Here is a 22,262-nt window from a genome sequence, read left to right on the forward strand (position 1 = left end):
ATCTAACCTGTAGTTATAACAGCCCTGCTCTAGTGCCGGGATCTAACCTGTAGTTATAACAGCCCTGCTCTAGTGCCGGGATCTAACCTGTAGTTGCGGTAGCCCTGCTTGAGTGCTCTGGGACCAGGCAGGCTGGGCGAGGCCACTTGGTCCCAGTGTAGTGGTTCTAACAGGTGGGTGTTCACTTCAGACTCAACCAAAGAGAATTAGGCAGGCGGACGTACTATAGCAGCCAAGCAGCGGAGTCCCACTCCCACTCCTGGTGAATTTGCTGAACCATGTTCCAGCGGGACCATTATCAGCTGAGCTATGAGCCATGACAGCACCACCGTACTAGAGAAACAGCAGGGTAGCAGCCAGCCACAGCATGGCAAACAACCACAGGCACAGACTCTGTATACAAACCTCTGTGTGTGTGTGTGTATTATACTGTACTCGCTGCTCTTGGAGGTAGATGACACCAAGGCGGAACCTGCCCGCCTTTTAAGCAGCCGGGACTCATTTAAAAATTAACGAGCACATATTTCATTCAAAACTTTTATCGCAAACCACAGAATTCCCCCTCGGATTCAGGGAGGTACACATTAGGGGGAAAAAATACTATTTTTCTAGTCATTTGACTATGTGCTTACAGAAACCAATCTAGGTGTCTATTTTCTCTAATCCTGACCTGCATATCCCAGAGTGGGAAAGGATATTTAGTGCTTAGGTCAGGACTTCTTCTAGTCTATGTGGTGATTGCAGCCTATTGCAGACAGAGGGTCAAGTGCAGAGTCAGGGTGAAGGGAACTGATGAGTCTAATTCACGATGATGAAGAGGTGTTTAAACACAAAAATATTTGGGGCGGCAGGTAGCCTAGTGGTTAGCGCGTTGGGCCAGTAACCGAAAGGTTGCTGGATCGAATCCCCGAGCTGACAAGATAAAAATCGGCCTTTCTGCCCCTGAACAAGGCAGTTAACCCACTGTTCCCCGGTAGGCCGTCAATGTAAATACGATTTTTTTCTTAACTGACTTGCCTAGTTAAATGAAGGTTACAACAACATCTGACGGACACAATCAGTACAAGTGCCCCTAGTATTCAAATTAGTAATTTCTAAAGCTTCACAGGCATCTTTATTTTACTATTGTTTCTACTGTTTACACAGCTGATTAAAGATAACAATACGGGATCGGTGTCCTGGGCTGAAATCAGTGACTGGCTCTCATCTTAAAAGAAGCATATAAAACCCACTGCATACTAACCTTAAAGAAGCCTATGATACCCACTCCATACTCCACACAGTACTTGTCCAGCAGGTCTCTGTTCCAAGCGTCCAGGTTGACGTACTTCAGGATGTTCTCGTAGATGACCAGCGTGAAACGGCCTCGGTCCTTGTCTGTCAAGGTTGGCATGTCCCCCTTTCCCGGGGCCATCTCGGTTCGGTAGAGGAAGCGGCCAGACTCCAGGATGGCCACAATGTCCTGTCCCAGCTGGGAGTATAGGCTCTCCACAAACACCAGCACCACAGGGTCAGTGCGCAACGCATCTGAGGGCCTGGCCGTGCGTGGAGGGAGCGCCCGGGAGGAGGTGGAGGGTGTGGCGGCACGGCGGTCATCCCAGTCAGCAGTGCCCTCCTCCGGGCCTCCCATGCCCCCCGCCGCCGGCTCCAGCTCCCGCTTGACTCCGTAGAGGAAGTAGGCAGAGACCAGGACGCTCACCATGCAGAAGAGGAAGAGGAGCAGCAGGCTGGTCTGGAGAGTGAAGGAGTGAAGACTGACGGAAGAGCCGCCGGAGGCGACCGCATGTCGGCAGCAACATCACCCCGCACAGACTCAGTCCCAGAGTGCACGGCGAAAACAACCAGAATGTAACGGTAGTTTTGGAGGTGGTAGAGATTCTTCTTCAAAAATACAATATAGGCTCCTCCCCATCACGTACTCATGTCACCATTGCCGAGGGGTGGTGGGAGCAACATAGGCAGGGGACACCATCAGTGTGGGTGGGTGGCTCTCTGGCAGACAGGGATGTGTGCCTTTAACCCATCCACCAGCCCCCTGCCCTCCCCACCCCCCGACACCGCTTACGCTCTAAATCCTGTGGCTCTCTACAGGACTTGCAGAAGGACAAAGGGTGGTGAACGGAAGATGGTTCTCTGGGGTCACACGGGTAGTCCAGCAAGGTGCTGCTCTTCCAGCAGGTCATCCCAAAGCATTCTCCAGGAGACCTGGAGGACAAAGACAAATATTCAGAGATTAGAACAGGACTGTTCAGTGTTCCAGATATACACAGAGATTAAGAACAGGACTGTACATTGTTCCAAATTTACACAGAGATATACAGGTGAGGATCTGCAGAGAAGATAATGGAAGAAACTCCCAAATACAGGTGTGCCAAGCTTGTAGCGTCATACCCAAGAAGACTGGAGGATGTAATCACTGCCAAAAGTGCTTCAGCAAAGTACTCAGTAAAGGGTTTGATAACTTACGTAAATGTGATATTTCCGGTTTTTGTTTGTTTCTAAAAACCTGTTTTTGCTTTGTCATTATGGGATATTGTGTGTAGATGTGGGGGGGGGGGGGGGTTTACGTAACAAAAATGTGGAAAGGTCCAGGGGGTCTGAATACTTTCCAAATGCACTGTATGTTATGGGATGTATTGACATTATGGACGGTATGTGGATATAATATTTAGTACATCTGTAGGATAGAATCGTATATATACAGCAATAGTTGAATAGTGTAGCATTGACTAGAATACAGTATATACATATGAAATGAGTAAAACAATATGTAAACGTTATTAAAGTGACCATTGTCCATTATTAAACTGACCAGTGATTCCATGACTATGTAAATAGGGCAGCAGCCTCTAAGGTAGCCGGCTAGTGATTAAGTTCAGGGCAGGGTACTGGGTGGAGGCCTAGTGACGGCTACTTAAAACTGATGGCTTTAAAAACAGCTTCTGTCTCTCGGTCCCAGCTTTGATGCACCTGTACTGACCTCGCCTTCTGGATGATAGCGGGGTGAACAGCCGTGGCTCGGGTGGTTGATGTCCTTCATGGTCTTTTTGGCCTTCCTGTGACATCGGGTGCTGTAGGTGTCCTGGAGGGCAGGCAGTGTGCCCCCGGTGATGCGTTGGGCAGACCGCACCATTCTCTGGAGAGCCCTGCCGTACCAGGCGGTGATACAGCCCGACAGGATGCTCTCAACGGTGCATCTGTAAAAGTTTGTAAGGGTTAGGGGCCAAGCCAAATTTCTTCAGCCTCCTGAGGTTGAAGAGGCGCTGTTGTGCCTTCACCACACTGTCTGCATGGGTGGACCATTTCAAATTGTCAGTGATGTGATGGCCCCATCAATGTGGATGTGGACATGCTCCCTCTGCTGTGTCCTGAAGTCCACAATCAGCTCCTTTGTTTTGTTGAGAGGTTATTTTCCTGGCACCACTCCGCCATGGCCCTCACCTCCTCCCTGTAGACGGTCTTGACATTGTTGGTAATAAGGCCTACTACTGTTGTGTCGTCTGCAAACTTGATGATTGAGCTTCATTTAGTTCAGTTACCTTTGCTTTCTTGGGTACAGCAACAAATGGTGGACATCTTGAAACAATAGGGAGAGATTGAATATGTCCGTAAACTCTCCAGCCAGCTGGTCTGCGCATGCTCTGAGGACGTGGCTAGGGATGCCGTTGTCGTGTCTTTGGCTATGCTGGATTAAGTGATATGACATGCTATTCTATAAAATCATTTCTCTGTAATTCATATTACCTGATTAAGCTAATCAGGTGAATGTAATTAACTAGACAGTTGGGGCACCAAGAAAGAATGTTTATAGAGCTGTTATCTTCCGAATAAACTCTTAAAGACCGAGTCATCTTTTACATCAATATTTAATCGTCAACTTATTTAGTCTCATCTGAAAGTTGTAAATTCTTGGTTATCTTCACGAACGCTGGCTAACAAGTTGAATCAGCAATACAAAATGTGGTTTAATTATTTATTTACTAAATAATCACACAGAATTACATCTACACAGAATGGATCATACATTGATTACAAATGATGTCAAAGAAAATGTTCCTGGTGGACGGAGTCGACATGACGACTGGTTATACAAAGGAAAGGGGTTGGGTTTGAATGAAAGAGCGGGAAGACTGAGGAACAAAGGGAGAAGCTACGTCTATCGGGCCGTAGGCAGCTACTCTATCGTAAATACAGAATCTTATGCATTCTAAATAACCGCCCATTTGGAAAAGGAAAATGCAATAAATATTTAATCTGAGCTGCGCTTTGATCGGTTGGTTGTAGATGGGATGCCGGGTTGTCCTTAGAAGAATGTCTGATGGTAGAATGGATACTTGGTAGTACCGTCGTCTTGTGGTAGACAGATACTCTGTCCGTCCTCTCCTAGCCCACGTCTACAGTTGCTGCGCTAACGCGACGGCTAGGAATTATCACTTCTTTAGTGAATAAGAGTTCAAAGTTCATACCATGTTGCCATGCTATATTCTGGCTGGTATAGTCGAAATTCATCCTTCCGGCATGTAGGTCGTCACCTTCACATTGAAATTCGATGCTAATTTCGTTAGAGAACCTAAGGTTGACTTAGTTCTATAGGTGGTCTTTTGTCCTTTCAACCACACGTCCTTGGAACAGGTTATTATCTGAGCCCTTTTAACGTAGGACCATCGCCCTAACGTCCTCGGAACAGGAAGTTACATTTTCATAACAGGGTTTATATAGTAGGGGAGAGAAGGGCGTGATTCATAATTTATAACCAATGTCTCTTCACATGGGCAGGGCCACTGAGTTGAGCATAGTTCACTCATGAAAACCCAATTCCCTCATTTGGAAGCTAAAATTACATTTAATCTTTTCACAAATAGTTTCATATTTAAACATTTAAATTGCACAACAATTCCATGTGAATCTGATAACTAGAATGTGCAGACTTTCCAAGATACAGTTTGTCGTCCTATCATCAGTAATAATGTCTCAGACGCCAACTGATCTGGCATCATATTCATTTAGTACCAAGGCATATTTTCAGCTGGTTGGATTACAGAAACATGGTTCCGTTCCCCCACCCTTTGATGTTCCCAGACTCTCTCAATGTTAACAAAGGGATTTTCAAGTCACATCGGTACAGTAGAGAGAGGAAAAAGAGGAAAGGTATTTATGGGGGTCATAAACCTCCCCCCTCAGGCCACCGTCTGGGCCGGCAGCCTTGTGAGGGTTAACACGCTTAAATGTCTTACTTACATCGGCCACTAAGAACGTGAGCCCACAGTCCTTGGGAGTAGCCCCCGTCTGTGGAACTGTGTTATCCTCAAAACGGACTACGGTGGTGTTTAGCTTGTCTAAATGTTATGGCAAGACGTCTGTGGTCACGACGTGGCTGGTTTCCCTTTGTAGTCTGTGATTGTCTGGGGTCCCTAACACATACATTGTGTGTCTGAGCTGTTGAGTTGCGACTCCACTTTGTCTCTGTACCGTTATGCCTGTTTGATTGCCTTATGGAGGGCATAACTGCACTGTTTGTATTATAGGGAAAAAACATTCCCTATACACTTCCTGATGAACTCAGTCCCCGTGTCAGTGTATATGTCAATGTTATTCTCAGAGGCAACCCGGAACATATACCTGTCCGCATGAGTAAAACAATCTTGCATCCATACAGAAATGGTTTGTCGAGATCGTTGTGAACGAACTTCTCTGGCCTGCACAGAGCCCTGACCTCAACCCCATTGAATTTGAACGCAGATTGCGAGCCAGGCTTCATCTCCCAACATCAGTGCCCGACCTCCCTAATGCTGGTGGCTGAATGGAAGCAAGTCCAACATCTAGTGGAAAGCCTTCCCAGAAGAGTAAAGGCTGTTTATAGCAGCAAAGGGGGACGAACTTCATATTAATGAACATGAGTTTGGAAGCAGGTGTCCACAAACGTTTGTAGTGTACCTTCAGACTGTTTTACATATATCTGCTAATTGCAAGGCTTCTGATCTCTACTTTACAAAAATATTTTAAAAACACAACATGCAACAATTTCAATGATTTTACTGAGTTACAGTTCATATAAATGCAGTGTATATGCCTCATCACAATTCTACCTCGGAGATCTACGGACAGTTCCTTGAACTACACGGTACAGTTCCTGCACGGTCAGCTGTGGGACCTTTCTTTCGAATTCACGTCCAAACAATTGAATTGGCCACAGGTGGACTCCAATCAATTTGTAGTGACATCAAGGATGATCAAGGAAATTGGATGCACCTGAGCTTAATTTGGAGTGTCATAGCAAAGGGGTGTGAATACTTATGTAAATTAGGTTTCTGTATTACATTTTCAATACATTTTCTAACATTTCTAAAAACATTGTCATGACAATCCTGTGAAGATCTGAAGGATCAGATTACAGTGGGTCCGGTCTACAGCATCCTCTCTCCCCCGCAGAGGGGGAGGAGGGGTGACGTTGGCCGTTTTATGACGGTCGTAAATACCTTGTAGAAACTCTGCCTTTGGGCTTTGCAGGATGGAGGGGAAAGGAGATTCCTCCCGCCAAAACTACAACACCAAAAGGCTGGATAATGAAACAATATTTCTGTAATCCAAACATCGGGAATGGTCCGTGGGTATTTAAAGAATAACCATGTCCAACAGTAGTTGTTTTGTGATATCATGAAGGATGGTATAACTAAATACCTGTACCTCTACAAATGTGAATCTGATAACTGGGATGTATACATCTAAATGTTATGGAAATTAAATAATTAAATATGAAACTACTTGTGAGAAGATGTAATGTGATGCTAGCCTTCTAAATGAGATAATTGTTTTTCATATAAAGTCTAACCAGTCAGTGACCACACCCACCTGAGCACAGACATGTCACTGAACGCACCTTCTGCCAGGGTGCATAAAACCCCTCGTGAAGAATTAACATAGGCCAAGCAGGCGGACGGTGTTGAACCGGACGCCACGAAGGGTTAGACTCTAAGAGACCAGAAAAATATGGACCGTGGTGCACAATGAAATGGTAGGAATTAAAATCTCTGGAGACCAGTACATTTCCGGGTTGCTACGGGCGGATAAATGGTTCTAGCTCTACATTGAACCAGTGTGACCGACAGCGTGAGCTGAAAGGTACAACATGTTTAGAAACTCTCTCGAAGATGACTACACAGGAACATTAAGTCTGCAGCTGTTTAAGCCATTTTGCCACAACTTTGGAAGTATGCTTGGGGTCATTGTCCATTTGGAAGACCCATTTGCGACCAAGCTTTAACTTCCTGACTGATGTCTTGAGATGTTGCTTAAATATATCCACATCATTTTCCTGCCTCATGATGCCATCTATTTTGTGAAGTGCACCAGACCCTCCTGCAGCAAAGCACCCCCACAACATGATTTTGCCACCCCCGTGCTTCACGGTTGGGATGGTGTTCAGCTTGCAAGCCTCCACCTTTTTCCTCCAAACATAACAATGGTCATTATGGCCAAACAGTTCTATTTTTGTTTCATCAGAACAGAGCACATTTCTCCAAAAAGTACAATATTTGTCCCCATGTGCAGTTGCAAACCGTAGTCTGGCTATTTTATGGCGGTTTTGGAAAAGTGGCTTCTTCCTTGCTGAGCGGCCTTTCAGGTTATGTCGATATAGGACTCGTTTTACTGTGGGTATAGATACTTTTGTACCGGTTTCCTCCAGCATCTTCACAAGGTCCTTTGCTGTTGTTCTGGGATTGATTTGCAGTTCACACCAAAGTACGTTCATCTCTAGGAGACAGAACGCGTCCATGGCGGCTGCATGGTCCCATGGTGTTTATACTTGCGTACTATTGTTTGTACAGATGACCGTGGTACCTTCAGGCGTATGGAAATTGCTCCCAAGGATGAACCCGACTTGTGGAGGTCTGCCATTTTTGTTTTAGGTCTTTATTTGACATCATGGGAAAATCAAAAGAAATCAGCCAAGAGGCACTGAGTTTGAAGGTTGGCCTTGAAATACATCCACAGGTACACCTCCAATTGACTCAAATTATGTCAATTAGTCTTTCAGAAGGTTCTAAAGCCATGACATCATTTTCTGGAATTTTCCAAGCTGTTTAAAGGCACAGTTAACTTAGTATATGTAAACTTCTGACCCACTGGAATTGTGATACAGTGAATTATAAGTGAAATAATCTGTCTGTAAACAATTGTTACAAATTTCTTGTGTCATGCACAAATTAGATGTCCTAACCGACTTGCCAAAACTATAGTTTGTTAACAAGAAATTTGTGGAGTGGTTTAAAAAAGAGTTTTAATGACTCCAATCGAAGTGCATGTAAACTTCTGACTTCAACTGTATATAGTATAGTAGAATAATAGTGAAGACATGCAATTATCTCATCATAAATGCAGTCATCTTTTCAGCAAAAGCTTAATAAGAGATTAGAAAAGGACTATTCAGTGTTCCAGATATACACAGAGTGCTTTCGGAAAGTTTTCCAGACCCCTTGACTTTTCCCACATTTTGTTTCATTACAGCCTTATTCTAATTTAAAAAAATATATATATATATATACTCTGCAATCTACACACAATACCCCATAATTACAAAGCGAACAGGTTTAATAATTTTTTTGCAAATGTATAATTATTTTTAAATACTATTTTTACACAAGTATTCAGACCCTTTGCCATGAGACTTGAAACAGAGCTCAGGTGCATCCTGTTTTCATTGGTCATCCTTGAGATGTTTCTACAACTTGATTGGAGTCCAACGGAGATAACTTAAATTGATTGGACCTGATTTGGAAAGTCTGCTGCTGGTTAGAATGCCAGCACCTTGTTTTTTTTGTCTTCTACAAAGCACCAATTTTCAGAGGATAAAGCTAAAAAAACGAGAGCTTGTTCAACTGTGGGAAATGGCTGAAGTGACAGGGTGACAAGATCCAGCGTGCCTGGGACTGGATCCAGTCAGGCACCACAGAGCCATTAATATACGGGCATATATGTAAAGAGAGTGGAAAAAATTATCAAAGCCTTGCAGGGGTATGGGGATAAAAAACAAAATGCATGAATACCAAAGCAAAGCAACAGCACAAAAGTACATTTATAAAGATGATAACAGGCAATGGAGGGGAGGGGGGGGGGCAGGGAGAAAGCAATTTTATCACTTCAAAAGGGTGTTGGGAGCAGAGCATGTGAAAGACACCAGTCGCCCTCCCTTTGGTGAGACACAGCTGTTCATGTTCTAGTCCGTTAAGGCTTGCACATATCGCAACGAATGGGGATCTAGCGTTCGTCTGACTATAGTTCAGCGCGTTGTGTTTTAGGGACCACCAGCTGTAGACCTCTGGCTGCTGACGTTTTTAATGTGTTTCTACATGTAAAATCAGTGTGCACTTGGCTTTCAAATTTCATTGAGGTGCTAAGTATTCTTGGCCAGCAAAAACTATTGGTGTGTGAGCCCTTAGCGTGATCCAATTTCCCCCATCAGGAATTTTTGAGGCGGGCCGTGGGGGCTAGCTTTAGGAAGCAAGAAAGAAAAATTCCATAAGGGGTTGCAAGGATGACGTGCAGGCATTTGAGTCCTTAACCCCACTCCCGGCCCCCTCCCCAGTCCCCACACCCAGAGTCTGAGCTTCAACCACAATACCCGTCACTTGGCTCCCATTGTGGCAGTGAGAGGGAGGTGAAGACCTGTCACCACAGGGGCTCTGCTATTCATCCACAGGGTATTTAGCCCACCCTTTTAAATGTGTAAAGGATTATGAAAACCCAGTATAATTCAGATGGCAATGCATTTGTCAAGTGAAAGAGGGGAAACACCCAATAAACATGAAGCACTAAAGCTGCTGGGTCATAGACAGTATGATTCTACTGTCTGTAGGACAGGGCTGGGCTACACAAGATTAGCTAGCTAAAACAAGAGTTTTATTAAATCCGTGTTGATGTTTTTGATGGTGGCCTGGTTTAATGTTGGCAACAAAAACAGGCAAGACAGGGTGGTAAAGGTGGCCACAGCAAGCTCAACTGGGTGCAACAGGCACAGCTCTCAGAAACATTCAGGAAGCAAGTGGTTAGGAGAGCTAACCGTATCCAAGGCTGTCCCCTTCTTGACGATGTTGAAATCCTCCAGTCAGGTCCATCGTGTTAGACTTCCCAAACTCAAGAGCAACAGATGGAAGAACTATTTTATCCCATAGGCTTTCTGAATCTGCACATGAAATGAAATGTTTATTGCTGCACTTTTGCACAATGACCTCTTTTTTTTATTGATTTTAACCTCTAACGAGTCACCAACCCTGATCCGGGAGCACCCCCCACCACCCCCCCACTGAGTAGCATAGCTAGCATAGCGTCACAAGTAACTTGTAGCATCTAAATATCATTAAATCACAAGTCCAAGACACCAGATGAAAGATACAGGTCTTGTGAATAAAGCCACCATTTCAGATTTTTTAAATGTTTTACAGGGAAGACACAATATGTAAATCTATTAGCTAACCACGTTAGCAAAGGACACGATTTTTTTACTCCCAACAGTTTTTTCCTGCGTCAGTAGCTATCACTAATTCGACTAAATAAAAATATATATAGCCACTAACCAAGAAACAACTTCATAAGATGACAGTCTGATAACATATTTATGGTATAGCATAGTTTTTATTTTGAAAAATGTGCATTTTTCAGGTATAAATCACAGTTCTACATTGCAGCTGCAATCTGAAATAGTGCTGACCCAGCCAGAACAATTACAGAGACCAACGTCATATAACKAATTACTCATCTTAAAACATTTCAGAAAAATACACAGCGTACAGATATTGAAAGCCCAACATCTGGTGAATCCAAACAATATTTCWGATTTATTAAATGTTTTATAACGAAAACAAAATGTAGCGCTAAATTAGCATAGCTATACCAGGCAGATTCGGCTRGGCGCCCACGKCCAGTTCACATGCACAACAGATATGATATAACATCGTAAATTGGGTCKTACTATGGCTGATCTTTCATCAGAATGTTGATCAAAGTGTCCTTTGTCAAGATGAGTCGTTGGTTGCGTTCAGAATGGTTCCTTTCCCACTCCATTTAGCACAGGTACTGGTCGAGTGGCACGGATTTCTCAAACGATAATAAAATCAGACAACGGAACACCGCAAAACTCCCGAAAAAATTCAAATAATCTGATTAAACTATATTGAAAAAACATACATTACGATGATCTGGTCACATGTATCAAACAAACTTCGAGACGGAGATAATAATGGCCGTACAACAGAAGACAATCCCAGCTCCAAGTCGCACGATATAGAGAACCGGAAGTTGTCGGTCACGCCAAAGAATTAGCTCTCATTTCACGTCAGTCCCAGATAAACAAGATATTTTTCCTCTGACGTCCTCTTGTCACCCAGAGGAAGGCCAATGAGGTGTGTTTCGGGTCATAGGGGGCACGACCATATATAGGCAGAGCGTTGAAGCTGGCATAACACATCTTGCTTTTTTCTTCTTGGTCAGGGAAAGTGCTGTCAAATGACTTCTGTATTTATTTTATTTTTATTTTTTATTTCACCTTTATTTAACCAGGTAGGCTAGTTGAGAACAAGTTCTCATTTGCAACTGCGACCTGGCCAAGATAAAGCATAGCAGTGTGAACAGACAACACAGAGTTACACATGGAGTAAACAATAAACAAGTCAATAACATGGTAGAAAAAAGAGAATCTATATACAATGTGTGCAAAAGGTATCACTCAGAGACAAAATTGAAACGGTTTTAGAAACTAGAGATTGTTTTCTTTCCAATGGTATTATTTATATGCATATAGTAAGAGCAATAATTGAATAAGAGGCAGTTTAATCTGTAGAGCAAATTATGCTAATGGCAAATAGCACCCCCTGTATTCTCAAGAAGTTTTAAGATCGTAACCAATCTCATTATCTGTTGTACGGCTGACACCGTTTGCTTTTATTGTTGAACCCTGACTGAACAACATTTCTCAATTGGGACAATAAAGATATACTTTTTACGTTTTTTCAAGTTAACGTTTGAATATCTGTCTTCTTCTATGACAGTGGAGATAAGTGACGAGTCGGAGCAGCCTCTGGCAAATAGCTGACAAAAGAACAGATTGTATTCACCGCTCTTCCAGATCAACAAAAACCCAGCTTTTCCCTGACATCATGTGTCTCATCTGAGGAACTGAATACCAGGCTGAGATGAAGGCACATAGTCTTACAAGACAACAGTGCCAAAGGATTTGAGGATTATTTTTTTGTTCAATGTAGCAGACAAAAAAAAAAGAATGGAGGGAGAAAAAAAAAGTTGTATTCCTGGCTGGTATTTGATTCTTGTGTGTGTGTGTGTGTGTGTGTGTGTGTCTGTCTGAAGTGAAGAAAGTCGATCCCAACTTCGAGAAAAATGAAAGTTTAACTAAAAACAGCCTGAGCAACATTAATGGGTTCGAGTAGAGACTGGCTGTCTGGGTCACCAACACACACTGCTCACTTCACCACACTAACAAATTGCTTTTGTGTCACAGGTTTCAAAAGCCTCTGCAATGACACACCAAACATGCAGAGGTGGTATAAAATACAAGTAAGAAGAAATACCAGTCCAGGACTGAAAAAAAAGTGGGAAATTGAGGACCTTGACATTTAAGAATACGTCACCAACTCCCATGCCAGACAGTCCCACTATTTTGTCGCAGTCAGGGGACTGACAGACGTGTGAAAAGGAGCTGTGGGCATCTGGGAACAAACACAAACTCCCATTTTTTTAGGATGAGCGTCATCACACGTCCTGCTCTCAGGGCATCACATACAGTGGCTTCAGAAAGTATTGATGCCCCTTGACTTATTCCACATGTTGTTGTTAAAGCCGGGAATTCAGAATTGATCAAACATATATTTCTTCACTCATCTACACACAATACCCCATAATGACAAAGTGAAAACATGTTTTTAGAAATGTTAGGAAAAGTATTTTTAAAAACTCATTAAGATAAGTATTCACACACATTTGCTATAACACTCGACATTGACCTGTGCATACAATTTCCTTTGATCATCCTTGAGATTTCACAACTTGATTGGTGACGACCTGTGGCCAATTCAAGTGCTTGGATATGATTTAGAAATGAACACACCTGTCTATATAAAGATCCCACAGTTGACAGTGCATGTCAGAGCAAAAACTATACCAAGGAATTGTCCGTAGACCTCTGAGATAGAATTGTGATGAGGCATATATCTGGGGAAGGGTATAAAACTATTTCTAGATTGTTGAAAGTTTCCAAGAGCACAGTAGTCTCCATCATTGGGAGAGAAAAAATAAAATAAAAATTGGAACTAACCACTCTGCCTAGAGCTGGCCATCCGACCAAACTGAGCAACCGGGCAAGAAGGACCTCAGGGAGGTAACCAAGAACCCAACGACCACTCTGACAGAACTACAGAGTTCTTTGGCTGAGATGGGAGAACCTGCCAGTCTCTACAGCACTTCACCAATCTGGGCTTTATGGGAGTGGCCAGACTTAAGCCACTCCTAAGAAAAAGGCATGTGACAGCACACCAGGAGTTAGCTGAAAGGGGACGTGACAGCACACCAGAAGTTAGCTGAAAGGGCACGTGACAGCACACCAGACACAGCTCATCACCAGTCTAACACCAACCCTACCGTGAAGCATGATGATGGCAGCATCATGCTATGGGGATGCTTTTCAGCAGCAGGGACTTTGAGACTGGTAAGGAAAGAGGGAACAATGAATATAGTCAAATACAGGCAAATCCTTGAGAACCTGCTTCATAGTACAAACGACCTTAGACTGGGGTGAAGACTTATGTTCCAACAGGACAATGACCCCAAACATAGTCAAAGCAATGCTGGTATGGCTTCAGAACAAGAATGTGAAAGTCCTTGAGGGGCCCAGCCAAAGCCCAGACTGGAATTCCAGAAAAACTTGAAGATTGCTGTTCACCGCCATTCTCCATCTAAGCGACTGAGAAAATCTGCAAGGAAGAAAATCCCCAAATCCAGATGTGCAAAGCTGTAATCACCGGCAAAGGTGCTTCTACAAAGTATTGACTCAGGGGTGTGAATAGTTATGTAAAAATGTATTTCATTTTTTTTATAAATTAGAAAACATTTCTAAACATGTTTTACTTTGTTTTTCCGCACTCTAACCCATAATGACAATCAATTGAATCCATTTTGAATCCAGGCTAACACAACTAAATGTGGTATACGTCAAGGGATATGTGCACTTTCTGAAGGCACTGTACTTTATGCATCAAGTGTTCCTACCTCGAGAGACAGCAATATGCTCCTAGCCCGCTGACCCAGCAACATACAGTACAGGGAAAAGTCCTTTCAAAAAAAAAAGTGCTACAAGCTGAACCATTAAGCATCACCTAGTCGATTCATGTTCAACAAACAAGGAATATAGTCTTTAATGTGGCTATCAAAATGTGGACAAGAAATCATATTCAAATATAGCCCTATTTTAATTCCATTATGTAATCATAGCCTCCGGTATGTGAGGAAACCTATCGACTACCCTCTTCATCTGTCACTACTTCAATATGTTTCTTTCTTTGCCTTTTCAAAGCACATTTGGACAGAGGAGAACAGCTACTGAAGAAAAAAGGAGTGCCTCAACAGCTGGGAATATTAGTGAGCCACTGATTGGCGCGTAGGCCCATAAACACCAGAACCTTTCCTGTAATGAGCACCGTGGGTAACTGCACCAGGGGCTTGGGCTACAAGACGAACCCTGGCTGCCGGCCCTGGGTGGCTAGCCTTGCAGGACTGCTTTCTCTCAGACTCAGGCAGCCCCAACTTTAGATTCACAGAGTGTATCCAGGCCTAACCCCATGGGCTCGGTGCCATTTCACATTCACAATGACAGACATTGTTTGGAGCAGATGATGACTGCCTGAGAATCCGGTCCTTGCTCAGGCATGAGGGGTTAGCAGACTGAGACTAATGCAGGTTTTCATGGCCTTCCCAAACCCCACCTAAAAAGAAGTCAGGGTGGAGCTAGTCAATTGAAACAGAGGAATGGGTTGGCTCACGGGGTTTGGTGGAAGTAAGATGGAGGAGCAGCATTTTATGTTAAAGCTCAGAGGAATACAGACACAATATGAAATACCTCTTCAAACACCAGATGTGGAGGACACCGATGTTTCCTGTTCCAGCTGTTCATGTGTTGCCTTATTGCAGTAGGCCCTACATGCAATCAAGCTGTCTTTAAACTGCCAAGTTTCTTAAAAAAAAATTAGAGAAAGGAAAAAGTGAAAAGTTGGTATAGAGCGAGAAATATGCTCATTATGGCATGCTAGACACTGATTATGTTCAATAAGTCAGCCTCTGTATCCAAGGTACTGAGATGGTTAACCAACTGGTGGGAGTCAGACTAACTACTATCATCACTGAGGTCGGTTCCTGAATCACCATAGCGTTTGACTGTCTGGGCTATGGGTTATAGACTATGGTTTAGGTTTACAGATTGACTTGTTTAATTAGCATTGGATAGGAACCACAAGGGTTGCTAAGGCAATCCAGGTGATAATAGCCATTAGAGGGAACCATGCTTACTGGATAACATAGGCTAGATTATTTTATTTGTAATAAATTTGTAAACCTGTTTTTGCTTTGTCATTATGGTGTAGTGCGTGTAGATTGATGAGGGGGAAAAAACAATTGAATCCATTTTAGAATAAGGCTGTAAAGTAACAAAATGTGGAAAAAGTCAAGGGGTCTGAATACTTTCCCAAATGCCTTGTATCTATCACAGAGGGACAGGACTAAGAGAATCCTTCACATGGATGACCTAAGTTGAGATACGAGAAATCGGTTTCTGACAACACGTACATGAAGAACATAAATATTGCTTTCTGTGGGACAGTATCAGTACTGCACATATGAAAGACAACACTAATCAAAAAGCTGTAGCCTCTCTGTTAAGTAAATAAGGTAAGGAGAAAAAACATTCATGAAAAAATAAAAATAAATAAAAAGAAATGGGGCTAAAAACAAGCGTCGGTTGGTTCAACGGTTTCAGTCACCCTTTCCAAAGGAAAAGCATAAACACAGCCTTCTTCAGAAAGCACAAGTCAAACTGCATCCAATCAGACACCAAAGTTCCCCTTCATCAGAATTTGAATTACTGCTGGAGAGCTGGCAACTGCCACCCGTGAAAACAGACACTACAAAACTTCTGACGGACATGGTTCAGAGAAATGCAATCAGGGGCGGATGTAACATGAGAATGACAAATAAAAAACTGTTTTAAGTTTAAGAGCGCCACTGCTTTGTGACAGCTCTGAATCCGTTTGACTGAGGAGTTTGAGATCCTTAGTGCTAATGTTCTATCTATCACACAGGAGCATTTGTCTGTGAATTGTAATATGCCATGAACGTAGAGCACCACAAACACTAGAGTGCGTCAACTTTACCATGGTAAGATTAAAATCCTTTTAACACCATGGTCCTCTCTTCTCTCTTATTAGTAGGCAATAAAGGTCAGTCAGAACCCAAATGCTGTTCAGTTCACTGCCTTCATTCAGTCATTCGTTTATTGCAGTCACAATTCTTGCTTGCTAAAACTGTAATATATTATTTTATGCACAGATTAAGGCTGTACTAAGGGGTACCATGAAATGGTACACGGAGAAGCAATTTTCAAAACCAACAAGCAAGACCACTGAAAATACAACCAATATCCATTCAAATGCTGTGAGAGAATCATAGCAGAGGCATTCAGGCCATCCACCACATTTTTTATTTTTTTAACATTTTTGTAATTTAGCAGACACTCTTATTCAGAGCATTCATCTTCATAAATGTTTTCCCATACTGGTCCCGCAGGGGAAGGAAACTCACAACCCTGGCGTTGCAAGCGTCATGCTCTACCAACTGAACCACACGGGATTAATTGCACAGCATACCAATGAATGGGGCACTGGGATGGTTCACCTCTGTCTCAGAGGCAGAGTTAATACAAAACATTAGCAATCTGAAGGGCCTAATCCAGCACAATCTGGGGAGGGTCAGGGAAGTGTAATCCTAAATCTCTAATCCTGTTTATCTAGACTGGACCAAATGCGCAAACAAGTGGCAGATGAATGTACAGACATACAGAGCAGTGACCACAACTTGGTGTCCAACATGGACTAGTGCATTGATGGATCCGGAACCCATTTTCAGTTAACCAAATTAAATCTGTCCAAGACATCAATCTGAACCAGTGAATAAGATTTGTCAATATAGCCTCAGCCTACAACGAGAACACAAGTGCCTAACCTATAAAACCATACAGTCCCATTTATTGTCGATGGAGCCACTCTGAAGGAAAGCGTCAGCCACAGTACCTTGTGAAGCGTGTCCATCCTGTGAAGAGAACTATCCTCCAGGGCCCTCTAGCTGTGTGTGTGTGTGTGTGTGTGTGTGGTGTCCCTGCCAGGATAGCCTCTGTGCTCCTCCAATTTCCACTCTACTAGCTAGGGTTGCTCCTACCTCCACAGGCGCTCTGCTCTACTCTGAACTTCAACTCCACTTCCCCACCATGCTCAGCTCCGTCTGAGCTCACACACACACACAGCTGCTTACGTCTGGTGATGAACGCACAGTCCACCAGCCAGCCCTCTTGCGCCAACCCAGCACAATCTGTACCACCACCATCACACCTGCTGTGTCGCTCCAATCCCTAGAGAGTACTTACTTGGCGAGAGCGGGTGCACCCCCCCACCCACGCACTGCATGACCAGTGTTTGGGGTGAGCTGCGAGCCCACCACGCTGCTTATTTAATGTGCGTTTTTGTCCGCGTGCTAATCTCCTGTTTCACTGGGACGGCGCTAACCCCATGAGCTGTACCCCTGACATAATCCCCCCGTGGACTGACTCCGGCATGAGGGTAAGGGGATTACTTCCCGTTTGGAGGTGTTTGTCTCCTGACATTAAAGGAAGGGAGGGCGGGGGACAGGGGAAAAGTCTGTGTTTTCAGAGATAAAGACTGAGGGAAGCTGTGGGTCTAAATCCAATATGATACACCACTGCACGCTGCAATGTAGTTTACTTCCAAAGCTCTTCTGAAGCAGCACAGATATGAAACATGAAAAGGCCAGTAAACTGAAACTAACAGTCTCTCCAGAAATCCAGTTGTGTCCAACAACCACTTAGCGGTCATAAAATGCATAATTTAAATTGGGTTTCTCAAGCCATCTGTGATTACTGTACATTAAAATATTGTGCCCACAGTTGGCCTTAAAGGCAGATAGGTAGAGAGACCGTAGGGCCGCCCGATACAGGCAAAACATTTCATTTCAATATACTGGTAACTGTCAAAATAATGGAAACACTTGAGTAAAATGAGCAATACAAAGTACATTGAAAGCAGGTGCTTCCACACAGATGTGGATTCTGAGTTAAAAGGTTAAGCAATTAACATCCCATCATGTATAAAATGCTTGGCAGGCCATTATTTTGGCCATTATTTTGGCTACAATTGTTATGCCCCCATAGAATGACAATGCCCCCATTCACAGGGCACGAGTGGTCACTGAGTGGCTTGATGAGCATGAACACGATGTAAACCATCTGCCATGGCCATCTCAGTCACCAGATTTCAACCTAATTGAACACATGAGAGATTCTGGAGCGGCGCCTGAGACAACGTTTTCTACCACAATCAACAAAACACCAAATTATGGAATTTCTTGTGGAAGAATGGTGTCGCATCCCTCCAATAGAGTTACAGACACTTGTAGAATCTATGCCAAGGTGCTTTGAAGCGGTTCTAGTTCGTGGTGGCCCAATGCCCTATTGAGGCACTTTGGGCGGCAGGTAGCCTAGTGGTTAGAGTGTTGGGTCAGTAACCGAAAGGTTGCTAGATCGAATCCCCGAGCTGACAAGGTAAAAATCTGTTGTCCTGCCTCTGAACAAGGCAGTTAACCCAATGTTCGTAGGCCGTCATTGTATATAAGAATTTGTTCTTAAAATGACTTGCCTAGTTAAATAAGGTAAAAAAATAAATGTTGGCGTTTCCTTTATTTTGGCGGTTACCTGGGTGAACTGTTGAAATCCTAGAAAGAATGATTATATTAAAGAAGCAAAGTGGAATCTTTATTGTTTGGAACAATCTGTTGACAGCACTGAAGCAGCCGCAAGAGTAGAGAGGGAGAGAGATGACAGAGAGAAGACTGATGGAGAACACTGATCAAAACAGATATTACACGGGGCTCTGCGGCGTTTAAAAAATATTTTATGCGATATACACTACCGGTCAAAAGTTTTAGAACACCTACTCATTCAAGGGTTTTTCTTTATTTTGACTATTTTCTACATTTTAGAATAAAAGTGAAGACATCAAATCTATGAAATAACACATATGGAAAAATGTAGTAAACTTGAAGAGTTTTCATACTGTGCATATCAACTTTACGTTGGAAAATATCCGGGATAAAGAGAATGTTTTTGTGACGATAAGATTGTGATTTTAGTTCTCTAATGAGATCATAGTAAATTGTGATACCTTTCTCAGGGAACCCAGAGAGCGTGTCAGCCTGACGTAAACACCCCTATTTACCAGAGGGTATCAAGCATTTGAGTTAAGAATGAACTTAAAATGGTTAACGTTTAGCTTGTTATGCTTATTTAAAGTCACAGTGGCTCTCATTCAGTGTGGGCAATCATTTTTGGCTTGAGGGCAACATCGGGATTTTGAAATTCAACAGGAGGGCCCTTGCTGTTCTTTGGGGGGGGACGATTTGTTCTTCTAGCCTAAATCCATGTGGGCCGTATTTTGCCCAGTTCTTTTCTAGCCAGACAATGTCACTTCCCTCATCCGCAGATAAAACATGCTGACCCTCATCTCCATCCCCCTCACAAGTATTCCCCTGAAAGCAGAGACAGAGGAAATTACTTAGGGAACTGCAATTTTGCAATCCTGTGTCCACTTTAACTGGCTAAATTAATTCTGGGGAACACAACGCCAGAGCTATTAGCATTAATCCAGGGGCGAGAGAAAGGATTGGAACACAATTTGTTTATATGTCTCAGACAGAGAAACTAATCTACATTGCTCACTCCTGTTTACCAAAGGCAGGATGTATATTTCACTAACCTTTGTCAGAATCTGGGGAGGCGATCTGTATTACACCGTTCTGTGATTCCTATGGAAGTACACTTGGATGTCACATTACTGGAGATAATTGGAAGCGGTGTGTAATTACTACCGCACATGAACAGGGAAGCCATTCCGCTCCAAACCTAGATGCTGGGAGCAGCGTCGTCCCTATACTCTTAAAGGAAAAATCCACCCAAAACCACGAATTCCTACAATTTAGTGTTAAATGATAACATTTTTTCTAAACAATTTTTTATTTTGTTGTATGGTAGTAGCAACATGTTAAAATCATTGTGGAAATCTGTTACAGCTCAAGTCGACTACAAAACCCACAATGCAATGCTCTCTATGGGCTGGCTAGCTGTCTAGCTAGCAAACGTAGCTACACACAATAATACCAGTCAATATCAACATGTGAAGTAGCTAGTTTGCTATAAAATGGCCTAAACAAACTGTATACTCCTAAATTGATAGGGCAATCTCACCATGTTCAACCTGCAGATCGACGTGCCTCGCACAGTGGAGTCTGACAATCACAACGGCAGTGCAATGTCGCCATGCAACTGGACTGACAAGGCAGACAAATAGGAGAAATGTGATGGACCCTCTGTTAAATTTCAAAATATCTTGAGGTAGGAATATCGCAAAAATTTGATTAATGGCTCGAGAGACGAGTCATGACATCGGCCAGTATTGAAATCTGACATGAATGATAGACGTTGTTGCGATCTAAAAGTCATATTCCTATTAACCTCTAGTGTAGCGAGGGCAGATTTATCACTTTGTCATACTGGCCGAATTTCTGCCTACATGAACGGCAATAGCTCAGATACACATAAAATGACCCCAAGAAAATCGATAGAACGTTGCTCAGACACATAACCAATACAGTGCATTTGGAAAATATTCAGACCCCTTCAATTTTCCACATTGTTAGGTTACAGCCTTATTCTAAAATTAATAATTTAAAAAATATGTTTTTTTACAACTAATATCAGGAAACTCCAGAGATTTTTCGATGGGGTTCAAGTCCGGGCACTGGCTGGGCCCCTCAAGGACATTGAGACTTGTCCCGAAGCGACTCCTGCGTTGTCTTGGCTGTGTGCTTAGGGTCGTTGTCCTGTTGGAAGGTGAACCTTCGCCCCAGTCTGAGGTCGTGAGCGCTCTGGAGAAGGCTTTCATCAAGGATGTCTCTGTTCTTTGCTCAGTTCATCTTTCCCTTGATCCTGACTAGTCTCCCAGTCTCTGCCACTGAAAAACATCCCACAGCATGATGCTGCCACCACCACGCTTCACCGTAGGGATGGTGCTATGTTTCCTACAGACGTGACGCTTGGCATTCAGGCCAAAGAGTTCAATCTTGGTTTCATCAGACCATTGAATCTTGTTTCTCATGGTCTGAGAGAGTCCTTTACGTGCTTTTAAGCAAACTCCAAGCGGGCTGTCACTTGAAAGGGGTTCCTTCGTTAGTCTGGCCACTAACATTAAGGCCTGATTGGTGGAATGCTGCAGAGATGGTTGTCCTTCTGCAAGGTTCTCCCATCTCCACAGAGGAACACTGGAGCTCTGTCAGAGTGACCATCGGGTTCTTGGTCACCTCCCTGACCAAGGCCTGATTCTCCCCGATTGCTCAGTTTGGCCAGCTCTAGGAAAGGTCTTGGTGTTTACAAACTTCTTCCATTTAAGAATGATTGAGGCCACTGTGCCCTTGGGGACCTTCAATGCTGCAGAAATGTTTTGGTACACTTCCCCAGATATGTGCCTAACCACAATCCTGTCTCAGAGGTCTACGGACAATCCCTCGACCTCATGGCCTGGTTTTTGCTCTAACATGCACTGTAAATTGTAGGACCTTATATAGACAGGTGTGTGCCTTTACAAAATCAGTACCAATCAATTGAATTTACCACAAGGGGACTCCAATCAACTTGTAGAAACATCTCAAGGATGATCAATGGAAACAGGATGCTCAATTTCGAGACTCATAGCAGAGTCTGAATACTTCTGTAAATATATATACAGTGGGGAGAACAAGTATTTGATAACCTGCAAAATCGGCAGTGTTTCCTACTTACAAAGCATGTAGAGGTCTGTAATTTTTTATCATAGGTACACTTCAACTGTGAGAGACGGAATCTAAAACAAAAATCCAGAAAAATCACATTGTAT

General features: G+C 43.2%; 1 long non-coding RNA gene and 1 pseudogene across 1 annotated transcript in view; both read right to left on the reverse strand.

The window, feature by feature from the left end:
• Positions 1 to 11,004, reverse strand: part of LOC139027788 (uncharacterized) — a 331,562-nt gene extending 320,558 nt beyond the window's left edge. The window contains exon 1 of the long non-coding RNA XR_011479955.1: positions 10,967 to 11,004. This is a non-coding gene — a long non-coding RNA (uncharacterized lncRNA). The remainder of the gene's footprint in view (positions 1 to 10,966) is intronic.
• LOC111964407 (bifunctional heparan sulfate N-deacetylase/N-sulfotransferase 1-like) overlaps positions 1 to 22,262 on the reverse strand; it is a 150,083-nt pseudogene that overhangs the window by 56,123 nt on the left and 71,698 nt on the right.

The sequence above is a fragment of the Salvelinus sp. IW2-2015 genome, linkage group LG5, assembly GCF_002910315.2.
Source record: "Salvelinus sp. IW2-2015 linkage group LG5, ASM291031v2, whole genome shotgun sequence".
In the NCBI taxonomy this organism is placed as follows: Eukaryota; Metazoa; Chordata; class Actinopteri; order Salmoniformes; family Salmonidae; genus Salvelinus; species Salvelinus sp. IW2-2015.